Source organism: Olea europaea, chromosome 11 (assembly GCF_002742605.1).
Source record: "Olea europaea var. sylvestris chromosome 11, O_europaea_v1, whole genome shotgun sequence".
NCBI classification, from domain to species: domain Eukaryota; kingdom Viridiplantae; phylum Streptophyta; class Magnoliopsida; order Lamiales; family Oleaceae; genus Olea; species Olea europaea.
Genome location: NC_036247.1, coordinates 20,047,167 through 20,064,893, shown reverse-complemented (window position 1 = coordinate 20,064,893; position 17,727 = coordinate 20,047,167). Strand labels below are relative to the sequence as shown.

At 34.2% G+C, this 17,727-nt stretch overlaps 1 long non-coding RNA gene across 1 annotated transcript; it reads left to right on the top strand.

Annotated features, from left to right (window-relative positions):
- Nucleotides 1–5,839: 5,839 nt before the first annotated feature.
- LOC111403712 lies at nt 5,840–12,178 on the top strand. The gene is made up of 2 exons (XR_002704515.1): nt 5,840–5,965; nt 11,781–12,178. It is a non-coding gene; the product is annotated as an uncharacterized LOC111403712 (long non-coding RNA).
- Nucleotides 12,179–17,727: the final 5,549 nt, after the last annotated feature.

Sequence of the window (17,727 nt, the reverse complement as noted above, 5' to 3'; positions counted from 1 at the left end):
TAGACCTAAAGTCAGGATATCACCAAATAAGAGTACAGTCTGATGACGTGCCAAAAAAAGCATTTCGAACTTATGAAGGACATTACGAGTTCTTGATCATGCCATTTGGATTAATGAATACCCCGGCCACATTCTAGTCTCTCATGAATGAGATATTTAGAAAATACCTCCGAAAATTTGTATTGGTGTTTTTTTATAACATTTTGGTCTACAGTAGCACCATCGAGAAACGTCGAGATCCCTTACGAACTATGCTATAGGTGTTGACTGATAATTAGCTATATGCTAACAGGAAGAAGTACTTGTTTGGGCAAACAGAGCTAGAATACTTGGGGCATATTATTTTAGCAAAGGGAGTGGCAGCAAATGAATCAAAGATTGCAACCATGAGGGATTGGCCAAGACCAAAATCCATTAAAGAGCTAAGGGGATTTCTTGAAATAATAGGGTATTATCGTCGATACGTAAAATCATACGAAAGCATAGCATGGCCGCTAACATAACAATTAAAGAAAGACAATTTTGGGTAGAACGAAGAGGCAGAGGCGACATTCTTAAAGCTAAAAACAGCCATGACAACTGTACCAGTCTTAGGGTTGCCTGATTTTGTGAAGCCATTTATCGTGGAGACTAACACTTCAGGGTATGGGTTAGGAGCAGTTTTCATGCAAGACTGGAGACCGATTGGATACTTCAGCCAAGTACTTCCCCAACGGGTTAGGAGTAAGTGAATTTATGAAAGAGAGCTTATGGCAATTGTGATGGCCATACAAAAGTATAGGCATTATTTGTTGGGGCGAAGATTCATTGTGCGAACCAACCAACGGAGTCTTAAATTATTGCTGGAGAAACGAGAAGTGAATCGGGAATATCAAAAATGGCTAACCAAACTTTTGGGATATGGTTTTATTATAGAATACATGGCGGGAATAGAGGACGAGGTTGCTGATGCACTATCAAGGAAAGATGCGGAGGACATGTTTAGAAAAGCCATAGAAGAAGACAAAGAATTGGGAGCACTAATCACTTCCCTGCGGGAAGGACAGCCCACCCCTCATGGGTACTCTCTAATGCGAGGTCACTTGTTATACAATGATAGACTTGTGCTGCCCAAGTCCTCTTCATAGGTCCAATTGGCTTTACGAGTGGGGCATGATGGTAAGATTGGGGGCTCAGTGGGTTCTTGAAGACATATAGAAGAGTGGCAGAAACATTCTTCTGGAAAGGAATGAGAAGAGATATTCAGGCATATGTGGCTGCGTGTACAATCTGCCAACAGCATAAGTCTTCTACTCTTGCCCCTGTGGGACTATTCCAACTGTTGCCAATTCCCGATAAAGTTTGGAAGGATATTTTTCAATGGATTTTGTGGAAGGGCTATCCCGGATGGAAGGGTTCGATTCCATCTTAGTAGTGGTAGATTGTTTAAGCAAGCATGCTCATTTTATAAGGTTGAAGCATCCATTTTCAACTCTAGAGGTCGCTACAATCTTTGCTAGGAAGGTCGTAAAATTACATGGGTTATCCCATTCCACAGTATTTGATCGAGATAAGGTGTTCCTGAGTAATTTTTGGACGGAACTCTTTAAATTACAAGGCATAGAATTGAAGCAAAACTTGACTTATCACCCACAAATCGACGGGCAGACTGAAGTGGTGAATATGGTGTTGGAGACATATTTGAGATGCTTTGTTTCGGTGAAACCAAAACAGTGGTATAAATTTCTTCATTGGGTGAAGTATTCTTATAATACTTCTTACCATGTGTCTGCACAATTCACTTCTTTTCGCATCCTATATGGACTCGACCTTCCTCCATTACTTCGTTTTGAGTGAGGGATTACGGCTGTGTCTTCTCTAGAATAACAATTATTGGAGAAAGATAAGGTACTAGACGAGCTAAAGGTCCATCTGTACAAGGCACAACAACAAATGAAGATGGCGGTAGATCAACACCAAAGAAAAGTTGAATATGCAGTAGGGGACTGGGTTTATGTAAAGATGAGGCCCTATAGGCCCAAATCCCTAGTAAGCAGCGCTAATGAGAATCTGGCTTACCGTCTGGCATTGCTAGACAACACACGAATTTACCCAGTTTTCCATGTATCCCAATTGAGGAAGGCGGTCGGAGATGCATCTGTAGTAACACTACTGCCTTTACAACTGGTAAAGACTGAGAACTGCTTGTTGAGCTAGCGTTTGTCCTAGGGTTCAGACCTTCGCATTATAGTGCAACTGAGGAAATGGAAGTCTTAATACAATGCAAGTGACTCCCACCTATGGAAGCCACATGGGAACTGTTTGAGCTAATCAGCCAGCAATTTCCTTTTCTATACGTTTTGGACAAGGTAACTGAATTGGGAGGGTATTTGATAAGCCTCCAATTAAATTTACTTATGCAAGACGCAAAAAGGGCCAGCAAACTCTTAATGGGAAAACCAATAACGTGGCAGCTCGGTTCAATGGAAATCTCAAGAAGAAATGTTGAGTTAGTAGATTTGTTAGTAAGTTTGTTAGAGTTAATTGAGAAAAGAGTACAAATATACATGTAGGGGGGAAAAGAGTCAAGTAGAAATCGAGTAAAGAAGTAGGAAATGGAGAAAGCTATTTTCCTTTGGTATTCTCAGTTTTCAATCAAAGTTCATAGAAAAATTTTCTAGCTTACTTAATTCTTGATCTTTAGTCTATCAAATACCTCTTAAAATCTGAGAGTTGATCAGATCTTGTCATTTTCCTTTTCCCTTTGGCAAGATACATAGAATGAACAGGCCAAGGGATTGGAGGAGTAGGTTCCAAAGGCAAAGACCCTTTAGACGGAAGGGCAATAGAAGGGGTAACATTAGTTGACAACCCTCAAAACTTCTGTGTGTATATTCTTCTTAGGAGGTCATTAAAATCCTTCGGCCCCTTGTAAAAGCATATCCTTCGATCCCTTCGATCCCCCACGTAGCAACCTAAAATTTTCTTTAGGTGGGAGGCGAGGAGAATGCCAAAGAAGTTTTCTTCTATCGATATATAGAGGGACTTGAAGTAGGGTATGCATTAAAATTAATCAGCACAAAAAAACAAAGTTGGAGATTATAAAAAACACTAAAAAGCAAAAAATGGAGCTTTTTTTTTTTTAACACATATCCACAGATCACCTATTGTAGTTTATCTCACAATGTTATAGAAATTAGAATCAGAAGGATGAATCAATCGTTTTGTTTTGTGAGCTTCTGAATTTATATTAAGGATCGAACCCATGAGAGCGCGAATATCGACAAGTGCTTGACCTCTAAGATGACCTTGTTGTTTGCTTGTAAGGGAAGCAGATCAAACTCAAATACTCACTGTATTCACCATAATAGAAAGACATAACTACCAATTAATTTGGCTTAAAACCTCAATCGTCATGAACAAAACAAAAGATCTATATTAAGCACCTGTTAGGAATATTTACAGATTTTGAATATGATTTGGGAGTATTGTACAAAAACAAGATTATAATAACAGTTTGACTCGACCTATACAACACTTTATCACACTACCCATTGGACATCAATATATCATCATCTAAGGCTCAAAACCAGGGAGCCCTTTTGTGTCAACATAGAAAACCCATATTCACCTAAGAATCCACAGAAATGTGTAGTCTCTTCTATGAACCATAAGGACTCAACATTCCCATCACTCTCAATACTCTTTCAACAAATTTCACAAAGAAAAAACACTCTCTAAATTGATTAAAGAGAAACCAAACGTCAAAGAGAAAGTTGAAAGATAGAGAGAACAAAACACTCTAGAAAACCCTTTAGAGGATGAACCAAATGAAAGGACTCCACCTTTACTCTTTCCACCATAGAATATTTATCGAGATCGAGGTATCATTTCATCCAACGCCCCAGAGAAACTTGCATTTTTAGATATTAGGTAAAACAACCAAAGTCGCATTTGCCAAATCCGTTCTTATCAGGGTCAACATACGGGATTATTCAGTTTTACTATTTAGGTTGTAATATAGGTGGAACATGGGCCAAGCCCCTCTTATCATTGCCTTACTTATTGGGCTAGATTTGGCATCACAGCTCAATAGGTCTCCACCTTAATGCCATGTACATACAAGAACATAATAACTATAGTTTATATCTCATTTCGATGAAAGTAGCTTCTTGTCATTCCAGTTGACACCAAGTTTAATGTCTACACTGAATCGAAAGTTAACCAGTATCAATGTTCAACATTTGTAAACAAGATACAAACTTGTTTAAAGGTAGTACCTTAGTACCCATATCGGCCGGATTAAATTGAGTAGTAATTTTCTCAAGTAATAAAATTTCTTTAGAAATTGCATCTCTAATAAAGTGCAGCTTAACGTCAATATGTTTGGTCTTTTATGATAAACTAGATTTTTGCACAGGTGAATAGTACTTTAACTATCTGAATATATTTCAAATAGCATCCCTTAAGCCATAAGGCCTTTTTTATAGCCTCAGTGATGACACATTTTTGGCTTCATTGTAGATAGGGCTACAACAGGTTGACATTGGGATTTTCAACTAACACAAGTTCTACACAAAGTGAACATATATGCTATAGTGGATTTCATGTTGCCACTATCTCCAGTGAAGTCTTAATAATAATAATAATAATAATAATAATAATGATAATAATAATAATAATAAAACTTTAAGTACTGCACCTTCATTACGGGCAATGAAAGTTAAACCTAATTGTGAAGATCCCTTTAAGTATCTCAACAACCATTTTAAAGCAACCCAATGTTCAGGTCCTAGATTGGCCATGATCTACTAAGTGTGCCACATCAGGTCTTGTACAAACCATAATGTACATAATTGATCTTACTGCATTAACATAAGGAATTTTTTCCATTTGCTTGATATTAGTTTCATCTACTGGACATTTTCTTTACTTAGCTTAAAATCGCTAGCTAAGGGAAGTGTAATGGTTTTGAATTATGCATAACAAATCTAGCTACCAATTTTTCTACATATGCAATTTGCTTCAAATTTGACAACTTGTTATGCCATTTTCTCATGATTTTCATCTCTAAAATTTTCTTAGCATGACCTGGATCTTTTATTTCAAATTCAGCATTTAAGGATCTTTTTATCTCATTAATAACATGCATGTGCTATCTAGTTAGCAGCATATAATCCATATATAAGAGTATGAAGGCAACAATAACATTTTCAGCACCTCTTTTAAAATAAAGACAGAGATCAAATTCACTTCTTATAAAATCAACAGTAGATACAAAATTATCAAACCTTTTGTACGACTGTATTGGAGATTGTTTCAAACTATATAAAAATCTTTTTAATAAGCACACATGTTCAGGTTTAGATTTATCAATGAAACCAAATGGTTGTTTTATATAAATCACTTCATCTAGGTCACCAATCAAGAAGATAGTTTTTACATCCATTTGTTTAAGGTCAAGATCATAAGGAGCAATAAGAGCAAGCATAACTCTAACTGTAATATACTTAACCATAGGAGAAAAATTTTCATTATAATATATGCTTTCTTTTTGTGTAAAGCCTTTAGCTACAAGTCTAGTCTTAAATCTTATAGGTTGCTTTTCAATTTTCCTCCGCAATCAGCAAGTGCCTTTCCTGCAGGTTTAAGAACTAAAGTTCAAGTCCGATTTTTTATTAAGCAGTTTATCTCATCTACTATGGTAGCCTACCAGTTCTAAGATTGCCGACTTCTCATAGCATCTTTATAGGATTTTGGTTCTTTAAAGACTTGGTCCCGATAAGAGAGGACAGCAAGTACAAAGTAGTCTTTATCCCTAATGGGTTCTCTTATTTCTCTTCTAGGCTTGTCTCTAGTTAGTTGGTAATTTCTCACATCTTCAAGCCGACCTTCTACATTCCTTTGGGCACTACTCTCTTCTATATATGGAGGCTCAGAAGCAGTTTCAGCTTATCCTCTACATGTTCATATTCAACAGGATCAGGTGGTTGTCCTAACTCCACCTGTAACTTAGTTCTATTTCTTTCTTCAATCTCTGGATGTCTATTTGGTTCCTTATTTTCCAAACGGGGCATATTATATCCTTTCATAGATTATTGACACTTGGAATGCGTTAGACCGTTGGATCTCACTTTTAGCCTTATTTCATATAAATATTATCTACATTCAATAGGGTTTTTAGTTTTTGAGTGATTTTCTCTCTTCCGCTTATTGTTCTTGAAACTCTCTCTATCTGTGTATAATCCGTCATCTTTAGGATGATTTATGAGTGATTTCTGTGTGAGATTACTGTATTTAAGAGAGAATGATGAGGCAACACATATTCTTTGAGTGTTTGTAGGAAAATGGAGTTCAAGTGTTTAGGGTTTCCTATTGAAACCTTGGTGGTTCTGTATTGTACTCTTTTGGCCTATTTTTTAGGGCTTTATAGTGGATTCGATCAATATACTTAGGGAGGAAGACTAAGCATTGGAAGTAGTTATTGAACTTTCGGGGCCTTTGGCCAAAATTTTTTTGTGTTCTTGTTACTTTGAAGCACTTTACTTTGAGTTTTACAAACAAATTCATTTTTAAAATAAAGATTCGCTTTAATTAGGACCAACAATGGTATCATATTTCATTTAGAATTTCCTTTTGTGCTTTTTCTATTTTAATTTTTTATTTTCAATTTCGTAAAATCGTAGATCTACAAAGATCTATCACTATTTTGGTCAAGAAATCACTTGATTTGTTTTCGAAAATCCAGTCCTTAGTATTTTCTTTTTTCGTAAAAAACATTTTATGATTCTGCAGTTCTTGGTGACAGATATCTAAACTAATCTTTTTCAAAACAATTACTATCCTTTTTTCTCATCGAATTCCTGAAAAGCCCCATTGTATTTACCTTTGTCTAAGGATCCTACAAAGAGCCCTAGAATCAAAGGGATGTAAGGTTTTGGCCTAAGGAAACCCATAGGCAATATTTTGTTTATTATTTCTTTCGTGAAATGATATTTAGTTTGTGTGATACTTTTTACTGTCTTGAATTACTTGGATTAGTTTTTTATTTGTATAAACGACATGTTGTTATCTTTATCCTGCTTCATATTGTATAGTGAAAATTGTATGCATAATTTGCATCTTCTGTATCTATATTGTTTATTGAGTATAAACATATCTCAGTATATAAATTTTTTGTGTAATTTTTGTTTTCCTCTTGTTTTAATTCCTTTGACACATCTATTTGATCTGTGTGATACCTTATATTCCCTAATTCTAAAATCCTTGACTACTGTTGCTATTCTCTTGGACACAATAACTACTAAGATTGATGTTCAAGTAAGGGATGGCAAATGAGACTTCAATCTCTAGTGCTAGAAAATGAAAGCACTCATGTTACAATTAAAGTGTGCCAAAGCTCTAGATGAATCTTTGGCAAAAAATACTCCATTGATAGGAAAACTGAACATGATAAACTGGCGTCTAGTACATTGTTCCTTCACCTTTCTGATTCCATGATCAGAAAAGTATGAAAAACTAAGACTGTGGCTGAGTTATAGGATGCCTTAGAGGAACAATACTTGACTAAACCCCTACCAAACAAATGTTTTCCGTGGAAAAATTTTTTTAGTCAAGAGTTTGATCCAAGTGTTGACTTATAAGAGAATATGGACAGGTTTAATAAGATCACTCAAGATCTTAAAAACTGTGGTGAGAAAATTTCAAGTGATCAGAAAGTAGTTAGTCTACTCAATGCACTTAGTGATAAATGCAAGGATGTAAGGAATGCCTTAGAATATCGTAGGGATGACCTGACTATTGATATAATTCATAATTATCTAAAGAGTAGAGAACTAGAATTAAGATAGAGCATAGAGAAGCTCTTCACGCTAAGACTTCTCTACCTAATCCTAAGTCCAAACTAAAAGGAGTTAGCAATTATAGACAGGTTAATCACAGAAATAATTTTACTAAGAAGAAATGGAGAAATAATAAAGAGAAGGGCAAGAAAAACAGTAAGGGAAATGAGAAAAATAGAAAGTGTTATTACTGTGATAAGATAGGTCATCTTATCAAAGACTGTTTGAAAATGGCTAATGATCAAAGACATGATTATAGCCATGACGATGACTCTTCTGCCATCATTGCTTCTTACAAAGAAGCACGAGCTAACGTTGGTGTTACTTATGTGTCCTCTCATGAAAGAACAAATCAAGATTGATTTCTTGACTCAGGTTGTTCTTTTCATATGTGTCCCAATCTTAGATTATTCTCTGATTTTGCAAAACTAAATGGAGGCTGTGTGATATTGGGAAATAATGAGTCCTGTGAAGTGAAAGGCATTTGAAACATTGTCTTAAAACTTGTGAACAGCCAAATAATACTTTTGAAACTATAAAAATGAATCTTATTTCCTTAGGAGTCTTAGATGATGAAAGTTATCAAATAGAAATCAGAAAAAGATTTATAAACATAATGAAAAATCATAACCTTATTGTTAATGCACCAAACGTTACTGGAATCTATGTGATAAATTTTGAATGTGTGTCCCCTAATAGTACTGTGAGCTTAGTGACTCAATCTCGCATAGGAGAATTGGTCACCTTGGTGAGAGTGGACTAAAATTTCTTTCAAAAGAATGTGTTTTTGGAAAATACAATGTTCAAAGTTAACATTTATGAACATTGCATCTCAGGGAAACAATATAGACTACCATTTAATACTGGCATACATAAATCTCTGAATGTTATTCACTACATACATGTGACCTGTGGGGCCCTGCACTTGTATCTACAGCCTCAGGTTATAGATATTATCTTCTCATCATAAATGATTTCTCTAGAAATATATGGGCCTTTTATTAAGAAATAGATCAGATACATTTATGACCTTTACAAACTGGAAAATAATGATTAAGAATCAAACTGATAGGAAGATAAAAACATTAAAAACTAATAATGGTCTATAGTTCTGTAACGTTGAATTTGACCAATTTTGTAGTAACCATGGGATATAGAGGCACAAAACTGCTATCTATACTCCCCAACAAAATAAAATTACATAAAAGATGAATTGAACTATCCTTGAAAGAACTAGATGCATGTTAATCAGTTCTAGTCTACCAAAGATATTTTGGGAAAAGCTGTTAAAACTGCCTATTATCTTATAAATAGAATCCCTTAATGTTCCATAGATTATCAAATACCTGAGAAGCTATGGACTGGGACTATGTGTAATTACTCTTATCTTAACCTTTGGTTATGTAGCTTTTCCATACCATACTAGCTTTAAACTTGATCCCAGATCCAATAAGTGTGTTTTTCTTGGGTTTGGAGAAGGGACCAAAGGCTATGGATTAGGGATGAAAGATATTAGAGGCTACAAGGTCATATTAAGTAGATAAGTTATCTTTAATAAAGAGTTTTCCCCTGCCTTAGTGACAAAAACAAAGAGAAACTGACTGAGAAAGAATATGTGTCTTTAGAGATTGAGGTTAATATGCAAAATGATGAAAATCAAACTCAAATTGAGGTGGAGCAACCTTAAGAATAACCTCAAGTTCTAGATCCTACTATCAATCTGCAGAGTTATCAACTTGCTAGAGATAGAGAAAAAAGACAAAAATGCCCCCCCCCCCCCTCCCTCCTTCCTCTAGGTATTTACATGCAAACTACGCAATTGAACAAGTTGAAGCTGAGACCTTAAATTTTGAACCTAATTCTTATAGAGAGGTTGTATCTTGCAAAGATTCTGCAAGATGATTTGCAGCAATGCAAGAAGAAATAGATTCTTTATATAAGAATCAAACATGGAATCTTGTGGAAAAATCTTCTGGTTACAAATTAGTTGATTACAAATAAGTATATAAAATTAAAGAAGGTGATGTAAAAGGTGGTAATATAAGATAGGGAGCAAGACAAGTAGCTAAGGGTTTCTTATACAAACATATTTTTACCTGTTGTTAAATACACTTTTATTAGGATCTTGTTTGCTCTAGTGGCACAATTTAACTTCGAGGTTGGACAACTTGATGTGAATTTTTTTTCCTTATGGTACATTAGATGAAAACCATGTACATGACTCAAACAAAAGATTTTGAAATAAAGGAAGAGACGAACTTAGTGTGTCTTTTGAAAAAATCCATATATGCTTTTAGCTGGTCATGATAAAGAACTGTTGATTGCTTGAAAGAAAAACTTAAATCTGAATTTGAAATGACGGATGTAAGACCCGTTAGAAGAATATTGGGCACGGAAATAAAAAGGCTAGAATAAATGAAAAGTCATTTCTGACACAATAATCTTACATTGAATATTAAAAGGTTTTCACTTCATGAATCTAAACCTGTTAGTCTCCTTTTATCTACATGTGTGAAGTTATCTGCTAATCAGTCACCCAAAAGTGAAGATGAATTTAACAGAATGGTAAATGTGCCTTATGCAAATGATGTAAGTTCTGTTATGTATGTTATGGCATATTTTAGACCTGATATTGACTTTGTTGTAAGTGTTTTGAGTAGATTTATGAGCAATCCATGTGAAATTCATTAGGAATCCATGAAATATTTAATTAGATACCTAAAAGGCTCTCAGAATTTAGGACTTAAATCAATAAGAATGGTCTTAAATTGAAAGGATATGTTGATTCTGATTTTACTGGAAACTCTAATAATAGAAAATCTACTTCTTCATATTTCTATGTGATAAATAATACTTGTATTAGCTCAGCTTCAAAAGGTAGTCGCCTTATCATCTACTGAAGCTGAATATATTGCAGCTACTGAAGCTGTAAAAGAAGGCTTATGATTAAAAGGTCTATTAAATGAATTAAGATTTATAGAAAATAAGGTGGAGCTTTGTTCAAACAATCAAAGTGCTATTTTCTTGAGTAAAAAATCTATGTTTCAAGACAGAACTAAATACATAGATGTTAAGTTTCACTTCATCAGAGATTGAAAAGAGTGATATAAAACTTGTTAAAATACCTGCTCAATTGAATACAACAAATGTAGGCACAAAGGTAATACCATTGAATGAATTTCAGGATTCTTTGAAATTATTGAATCTTGAAACTAATTAGTTTTTATTTCGTAAAGGGTTAAAAAAGAGCAAATTATCTAAGATAGAGTTCGAATCCATTACTATAAAGTCTCAAAATGCAGCAAAGATGGAGATTGATGAAATGGGTTGCTACATCTTTTAGTCAAATGAATATTCTAGTCAGTAAGCTGTCTTTGAGCTTAATTATTCGGCCCAATTAATCAATTTTTTTGATCCAATTAGTGGATGATTCTAGAATGGAGAAAAATATGTTTTTCACTTGATACATATATGCACCTTCATGGATGATTAACACTAGGAATGCATTGGACCGTTGGAACTGACTTTTGGCCCTTTTTTCATATAAACATGTTTTATATTCATTAGGGTTTTCATTTTTCCTGTGACTTTCTCTCTTAGGCTTCATGTTCTTGGAACTCCCTCTGTCTGTTTATAATTCCTCATCTTCTGGATAATTTGTGAGTGATATTTTGAGAGAAAAGGATTAGGCAACACATATTCTTTGTAACTATTTGTCAGAACAGAGAATTCAAGTGTTTAGGGTTTCCTGTTGAAACCTCGTGGTTCTGTACTGTATTTGTTTTGCCCATTTTTGAGGGCTTTATATTGGCTTCAAGCAATATCTTTAATGATGCGCAATGGGGGACTAAGCGTTAGAAGTGATCACGGAGCCTCCGAGCCTTTGGCCGAAAAATTCTCGTGTTCTTATTATTTTGAAGCACTTTACTTTGAGTTTTACAAATAAATTTGTTTCTAAAGGTAAAGATTCACTTTAATTGGGACCAACAGAAATGGTTGATGGAATTGCTACCAGAGCAATGACGACAACTTCAATTGAAGTGCGGCTGGAGATGATGAGGTGATGACAGACTACCAACTATGTGGATTTTGATTTAGGGATAAATAGATTTTGAGGGTCTAGATTTGGGAAAGAAGGGAATTTTAAGCGTGTTTTTTAAGTTGATTGTTCTTTTGTTTTTTTTTTTTTTTTTTTTTTTTTTTTAAATGCCACGTCATCTTGGGAACAACCCTATTGTTTTCCCCGTCAATGTAGCATCATTGATCCCTAAAATGGGGCTTACCTCTACAGAAGGGCCTCGTCACTAGAAATGTGGGACTTATTCACTTAAATTTATCATCTTGACTTCCTAGCCTCATCTATCACTCAAAGTCCAATCAGGAACAAAATGCATATGCATTTCGCATCCTTGGGACAAGCACTGGAACACTTTTAAAGAAAAAATTATTGGATCTTGAAATTTAATTTTAAAATGTTAATTCAAATTTTTGTAAGTTGTTCATCCTTTTCTTGTTTAAGGGATGTGAAATTTACTATCAACATGTTATTGAGACCAAAAGATTTGAGTTAGTTAAGCTACTCCAATATAAACAAGTTGAAAAAAATATCAAAGTTTGACTGTTTAAATTATTCTCATCACTTTCCTAACATATAAAAGAGCGAATGAATGGCTAGGCAAATGTCAAAAATATACATCGTCCTGTACTAATTTCCCTATTTTATTTTCATTTTTTTCACAAAAGATTAGTTCAACATAGCCATGCCTTCACCTTTTTCTCAGTTCACATCAATCTGATAAAGAAACGCTCTAAAGAACGTAGAAATCTATCGACTACGCCTCTTCAACAAATCAAAGAAGGCAAAAACACAGCCATGCCTTCACCTACTCTACTGACCATGCCTACTCTTTAGAAGGCAAAAACCTACTCTTAAATAAGGCAGAAACGCAACCATGCCTTCACCTTTTCTTGCACTACCGACCATGCCTCTTCAACAACTCCGCCATTCCAAACAAGAAGGCAAAAACCTTGGGTATTGAATTTACCCCTCTTAAAGAAAGCATCAAAGAAACTGTTGAAAGCTTGAAAGAGAAGAATTTTTTCGGAGCCTCGTCCAAAAGTTGAGTGTCAAGTGTTTTGGGTTCCTCCAAAAATTTACAGAATAATACATAAATGTTGTTTATCAACTACTTAGTGTGTGCTGTGTGTGGAAAAATCAAAGATTTTACCTCTTTATTTTGTTGATTTTCTTCATGTGATTTTCCAATATATTCCACCCCTTGTTGTATTTTGGTGAAAGCAGCAGTTATTACCCACCCCACTCCACAATCTCATACCTCCAAAATCTAATCAAATCTTGACCCAAAAGCTCTTTTGCACGCACAACCATATCTCCAATTTCAACCAAAATTGCAACACCCATGACCAAATTCATTGTTTTATACAACCCAAGACGAGCAATTCCATGTCACATATCATCAAGAATCTCTGTAATTTCTATGTATGTTTTCTGTTTGGGTAATTGGTACAAAAGTCCTTACCTTTCTACGTTATTGTGCAAAATATCCTTACTTTTCATTTTTTGGCACTTTTACCCTTACCTTTACATTTTATTACGGAAATCATAAAATGACAAATGTAGCCCTATTTAAATAAAACAATAAAAAAGTAAAAGAATAAATTGCAATCATAATCCCAAACTTTTTAAAAAGTGCAAATGAGTCCAACTAAATTAGTAAAAGGGTAATTAATACAAAATGTCCCTATTTTTCATTATTATTGTATAAAACGTTCATACCTTTCATTTTTGACATTTTCACTCTTATTTCATATTTCATTATGAAAATCGTTATTTTCATCCATTTTCTCAATTAAAAACTGTGAAATGACAAATATACACTCGTCTTTAAATAAATAAAAATAAAAATAAAGAACAAATTGCAATTATATTTCCAAATTTTCAAAAAGTACAAATAAATTTCAAATAAATAATTAAAATATAAAGTGATTTTTGTTTTTTAATTATTTAATTAAAATTTATTATTTTTTAAAAAAATTTGGAAGTATAGTTGCAATTTGTTCTTTATTTTTATTTTATTTTCTTTATTTTTGTGAATTTAAGTAGGAGTGTATATTTTTCATTTTACAGCTTTTAATTGAGTAAATGGATGAAAATAATGATTTTTGCATTGAAATATAAAAATAAGGGTGAAAATTTCAAAAATGAACGGTAAGGACATTTTGTGCTAATTACCCTTTTAATAATTTATTTGGATTCATTTACACTTTTTAAAAAAGTTTGGCAGTGCGATTGCAATTTATTATTTAACTTTTCTTTTCTTTTCTTTTTTATTGTTTTATTTAAATATGAGGTATATTTGTCATTTTACATGGAAAAAATTGTTGAAAATGATGATTTCAGCAATAAAATGTGGAGTTATGGGTAAAAATGCCAAAAAATGAAAGGTAATGACGTTTTGCACAATAACATTGAAAGGTAAGAACATTTTGTACTAATTACTCTTTCTGTTTCTATGGATTCTGCTTTTCGATTTTTTGTTCTCTTAAATTAATCACCATTTTTCTTATATTTTCATTTGATTATCATGTTTCGTTTTAGGTTTACATAAACGAGTTCAAGGATAGCTTCGAGATGATGATGAATTCTAGCTTCTAAAATAATTTTGTAAGAACTTTACTATTGAAATTAATTTCTTTTAGAAATTATTCGATTTTCAAGCGTAACAGACGAGAAAGGACGAGAAATGCTTGTAAATTTAACACTTGCACTTTCATATTAAAGGGATACTGAAGGACCAAATTAACAAATACATTTAATCTTCATTTCAAGGATATGATGAGCACCACCCATTCTTATTTTATCACTTCCTACCATTATTGGAAGGACAAAGGGCACTATAGCAGAACCAATACACCGATTATGACACGAGTGCCAACATGGAGAGTGCTGCGTGCACTCTCCTACTCTCCGTGCAGCATGGAGAGTGCTACATGTACTGTTCGCGCAGCGCGAAGAGGCCATGCTGCTTTAAATCATTTTTTCTCTAAATCCTACAAAAAGGACAGCGCATATAAACAAGATTCTAAACTCTTCTTTTTCTTTTTTAACACTTTCCATCCAATCTACCTTACAAAACATGCACAAAATTTCCACCATTTGCCCTTCCAATAATGGTAGAAAGTGATAAAATAAGAAATGGTACAAAGGGTGCTCATCATATCCCTGAGATGAAGATTAAATGTTTTTGTTATTTTGGTTATTCGATTGATTAGTTTTGATGATTTGATTGATAAATTTTTATTTTTTTACCAAATCAATAAAATATACTTCTCTCATGGTTTCAAAAATGTGTATCTAATATAATGCCATTCAATGATTCTTATGTGAAACAAATGGTTTTCTAGAGACAGAGGCTCTTCAATAGGGGTATTGAGTTTGCTACTTATGCTTCGTAAAAAGAAAAGTTTGATATCCAAATTAATGGGAACAGGAGCGCTCCAAGTTTGCATCACTTTCTGTTGACAGAATTATATTTTCTTACTTCTATAATCTTCCTTCCTCTAATTCTTTTACAGGATAACCATCAGTTCACAACAACTCTGCAAAGGCAGATTTATGGTCATGTCCTCTAAATGAAGAAAAAGCTGTTCAGGTTGCTGCAGACCTTTTAAGCGAACTCTTTGTGTTTGGGGTAATGTTGATATTTTAAACTTTTAAATTGGAATGTTTTCATGGATCATTATTTGTTAGTGTAACTGGTATATGCATCTAGCGTACATTCATTTTATACCATATAAGCCCTCCGGGGTATAGCCCAGTGATGCACAGGACATGAGTGAGATTATCTCACGCCTTGCTGGCAGCCGCAGTATGGGGGGTTTGATTCCTAAAATATAGAATGAGACTCTTTGTAGGCGCAGTGTACAAGTAGTTCTTATTCCCTAACCTGTTGGGACACATCCCATAATTTACCTCCTTCACAAAGCTATAGGGGAGGGGCGGTGGGGGCCCTCAGGGTTAGGGTTCAACCCTTTTTTTTCTATTTATACCATATAATCTCATAGACATAGGTGGCTTTCTAACTACTTATATTTATCATCTCTCATGACAAAAGTGCTATCTCTGTAGTATGTACTGTGTTTCTATTTACATTTATCTTGTCTTCACAATTTCAGTTGTGGGAACTTGGTGAATGGAGATATAACTTGATGAATGGAAAGCACTCTCTGTACTGCACAGAGATGCACTGCACCACTCAGTTCTGAGCGGAGAACAATGCTGCTTGAATTTTTTTTCCTCCTTTCTTTAAGCTAAAAGCATTTTTCGATTTTTGGAGAAATTTTGAAGTTGTCTATTTTTGGTAAAAATTTTGTCAAATTTAATTAGAAGCATACCAATAAACAAAAATCAGCAGCTTTGTTGTTGATGTGGAGCCAATTTTGAGAAAATTATTTCGTTTAGGCCTTCGTTTAAGCATTGTTTCATTTTGTTAGTAAGTTTTGTTTTCATTATATCTCGATGAATTTAAGTCGGATTTGAATTCCGTTTATTGGAGGATAATCCTTAAAATTAGGACTCTCAATTTTAGCCATTATCTTATTTTTTTTCATTTTTAGAAAAAAAAATTCATCTCAAACATTAAGATAATCGGTGAATATAATATACACTTATATTTAACATTCACCAATGAACGTGTAACGCATGTTTTCCTCACTAATCTTCTTAGAAGTATAAGATCTCGTTTCTTAGAATTGAGGTTTACTAATCAACAAGAAATGTCCTTACGACCTTATTCGTTCAATTTGTAATTGTAGTGCTAATTTCCAGCAAACACCAAGTTTAAACCGGACTCAGTTTCATCTATTTTATTGACATCACCAAGGTTGAGACAACTCCAATACCACTACCAAGAACCGCCCCACTTTCGGTTGCTATAGGTTGGGAAGATGAAATCCAATAATATGCCCACTAAGAATTAACCACAAAGGTCACAGAAAAGAGATGAAAGAACCGAGAGGTAAGTCTCACAGAGAGAGATTGGGCATACTACTATGGAGGCCGAGAGAGAGACAAGAATATAAGCCATATCCAAACAAGGTAAGTTAGGTTAGGGTTAATTTGTGGACCAAACAAGGCTCGACTCAAAATTAATGGGCTTCAAATTAATAACATAGCCTTCCAAGGAAATGGGACGAACCGTGAGCAACACTATTAACAATAGGTTGCTTCGAACGGTCCATACGAATGTGGATTGGGTTGTCTCGATAATTGTGTCGATATACTTATCAATCATATGGCCAAGGTCGATTGATAATAAAATCGAGGTTACATCATAGCCTGGGGGGTCGTTTGACAATAAATTACCTAACAACCTTCACCTTGATATCAAAGGACCTGCAAAAGAAAATTGTCTTCCATTAGCGACACCTCTAATAGAAAACCAATAAAAATTGGAAATCATTTACCTGTACCAATGTTTAGAAGTTCCTTGCAACTTCTAAACTTTGTCAGTGGCAGTACCTTTGTCCCCATATCAGAGGGGTTGTAGTGGGTATGGACTTTTTCAAGTCTTACCACCTCTTGAGATACTATATCTCTAATGAAATGGAGTCTAACATCAATGTGTTTAGTGCGCTCGTGAAAGACGAGGTTCTTGTATAAATGTATAGATGACTGACTATCAGAATACACTACCACATAATCATTCAAGACATATAGTTCATGAAGTAGACCTCTAAGCCATAGAGCTTCTTTAATAGCTTCAGTGGTAGCAATATATTCTGATTCTGTAGTGGATAGTGCAACAATATGTTGTAACTTTGATTTCCAACTAACACATGAATTAGATAAGGTAAACATGTAAGATGAAGTAGACTCCCTACCATC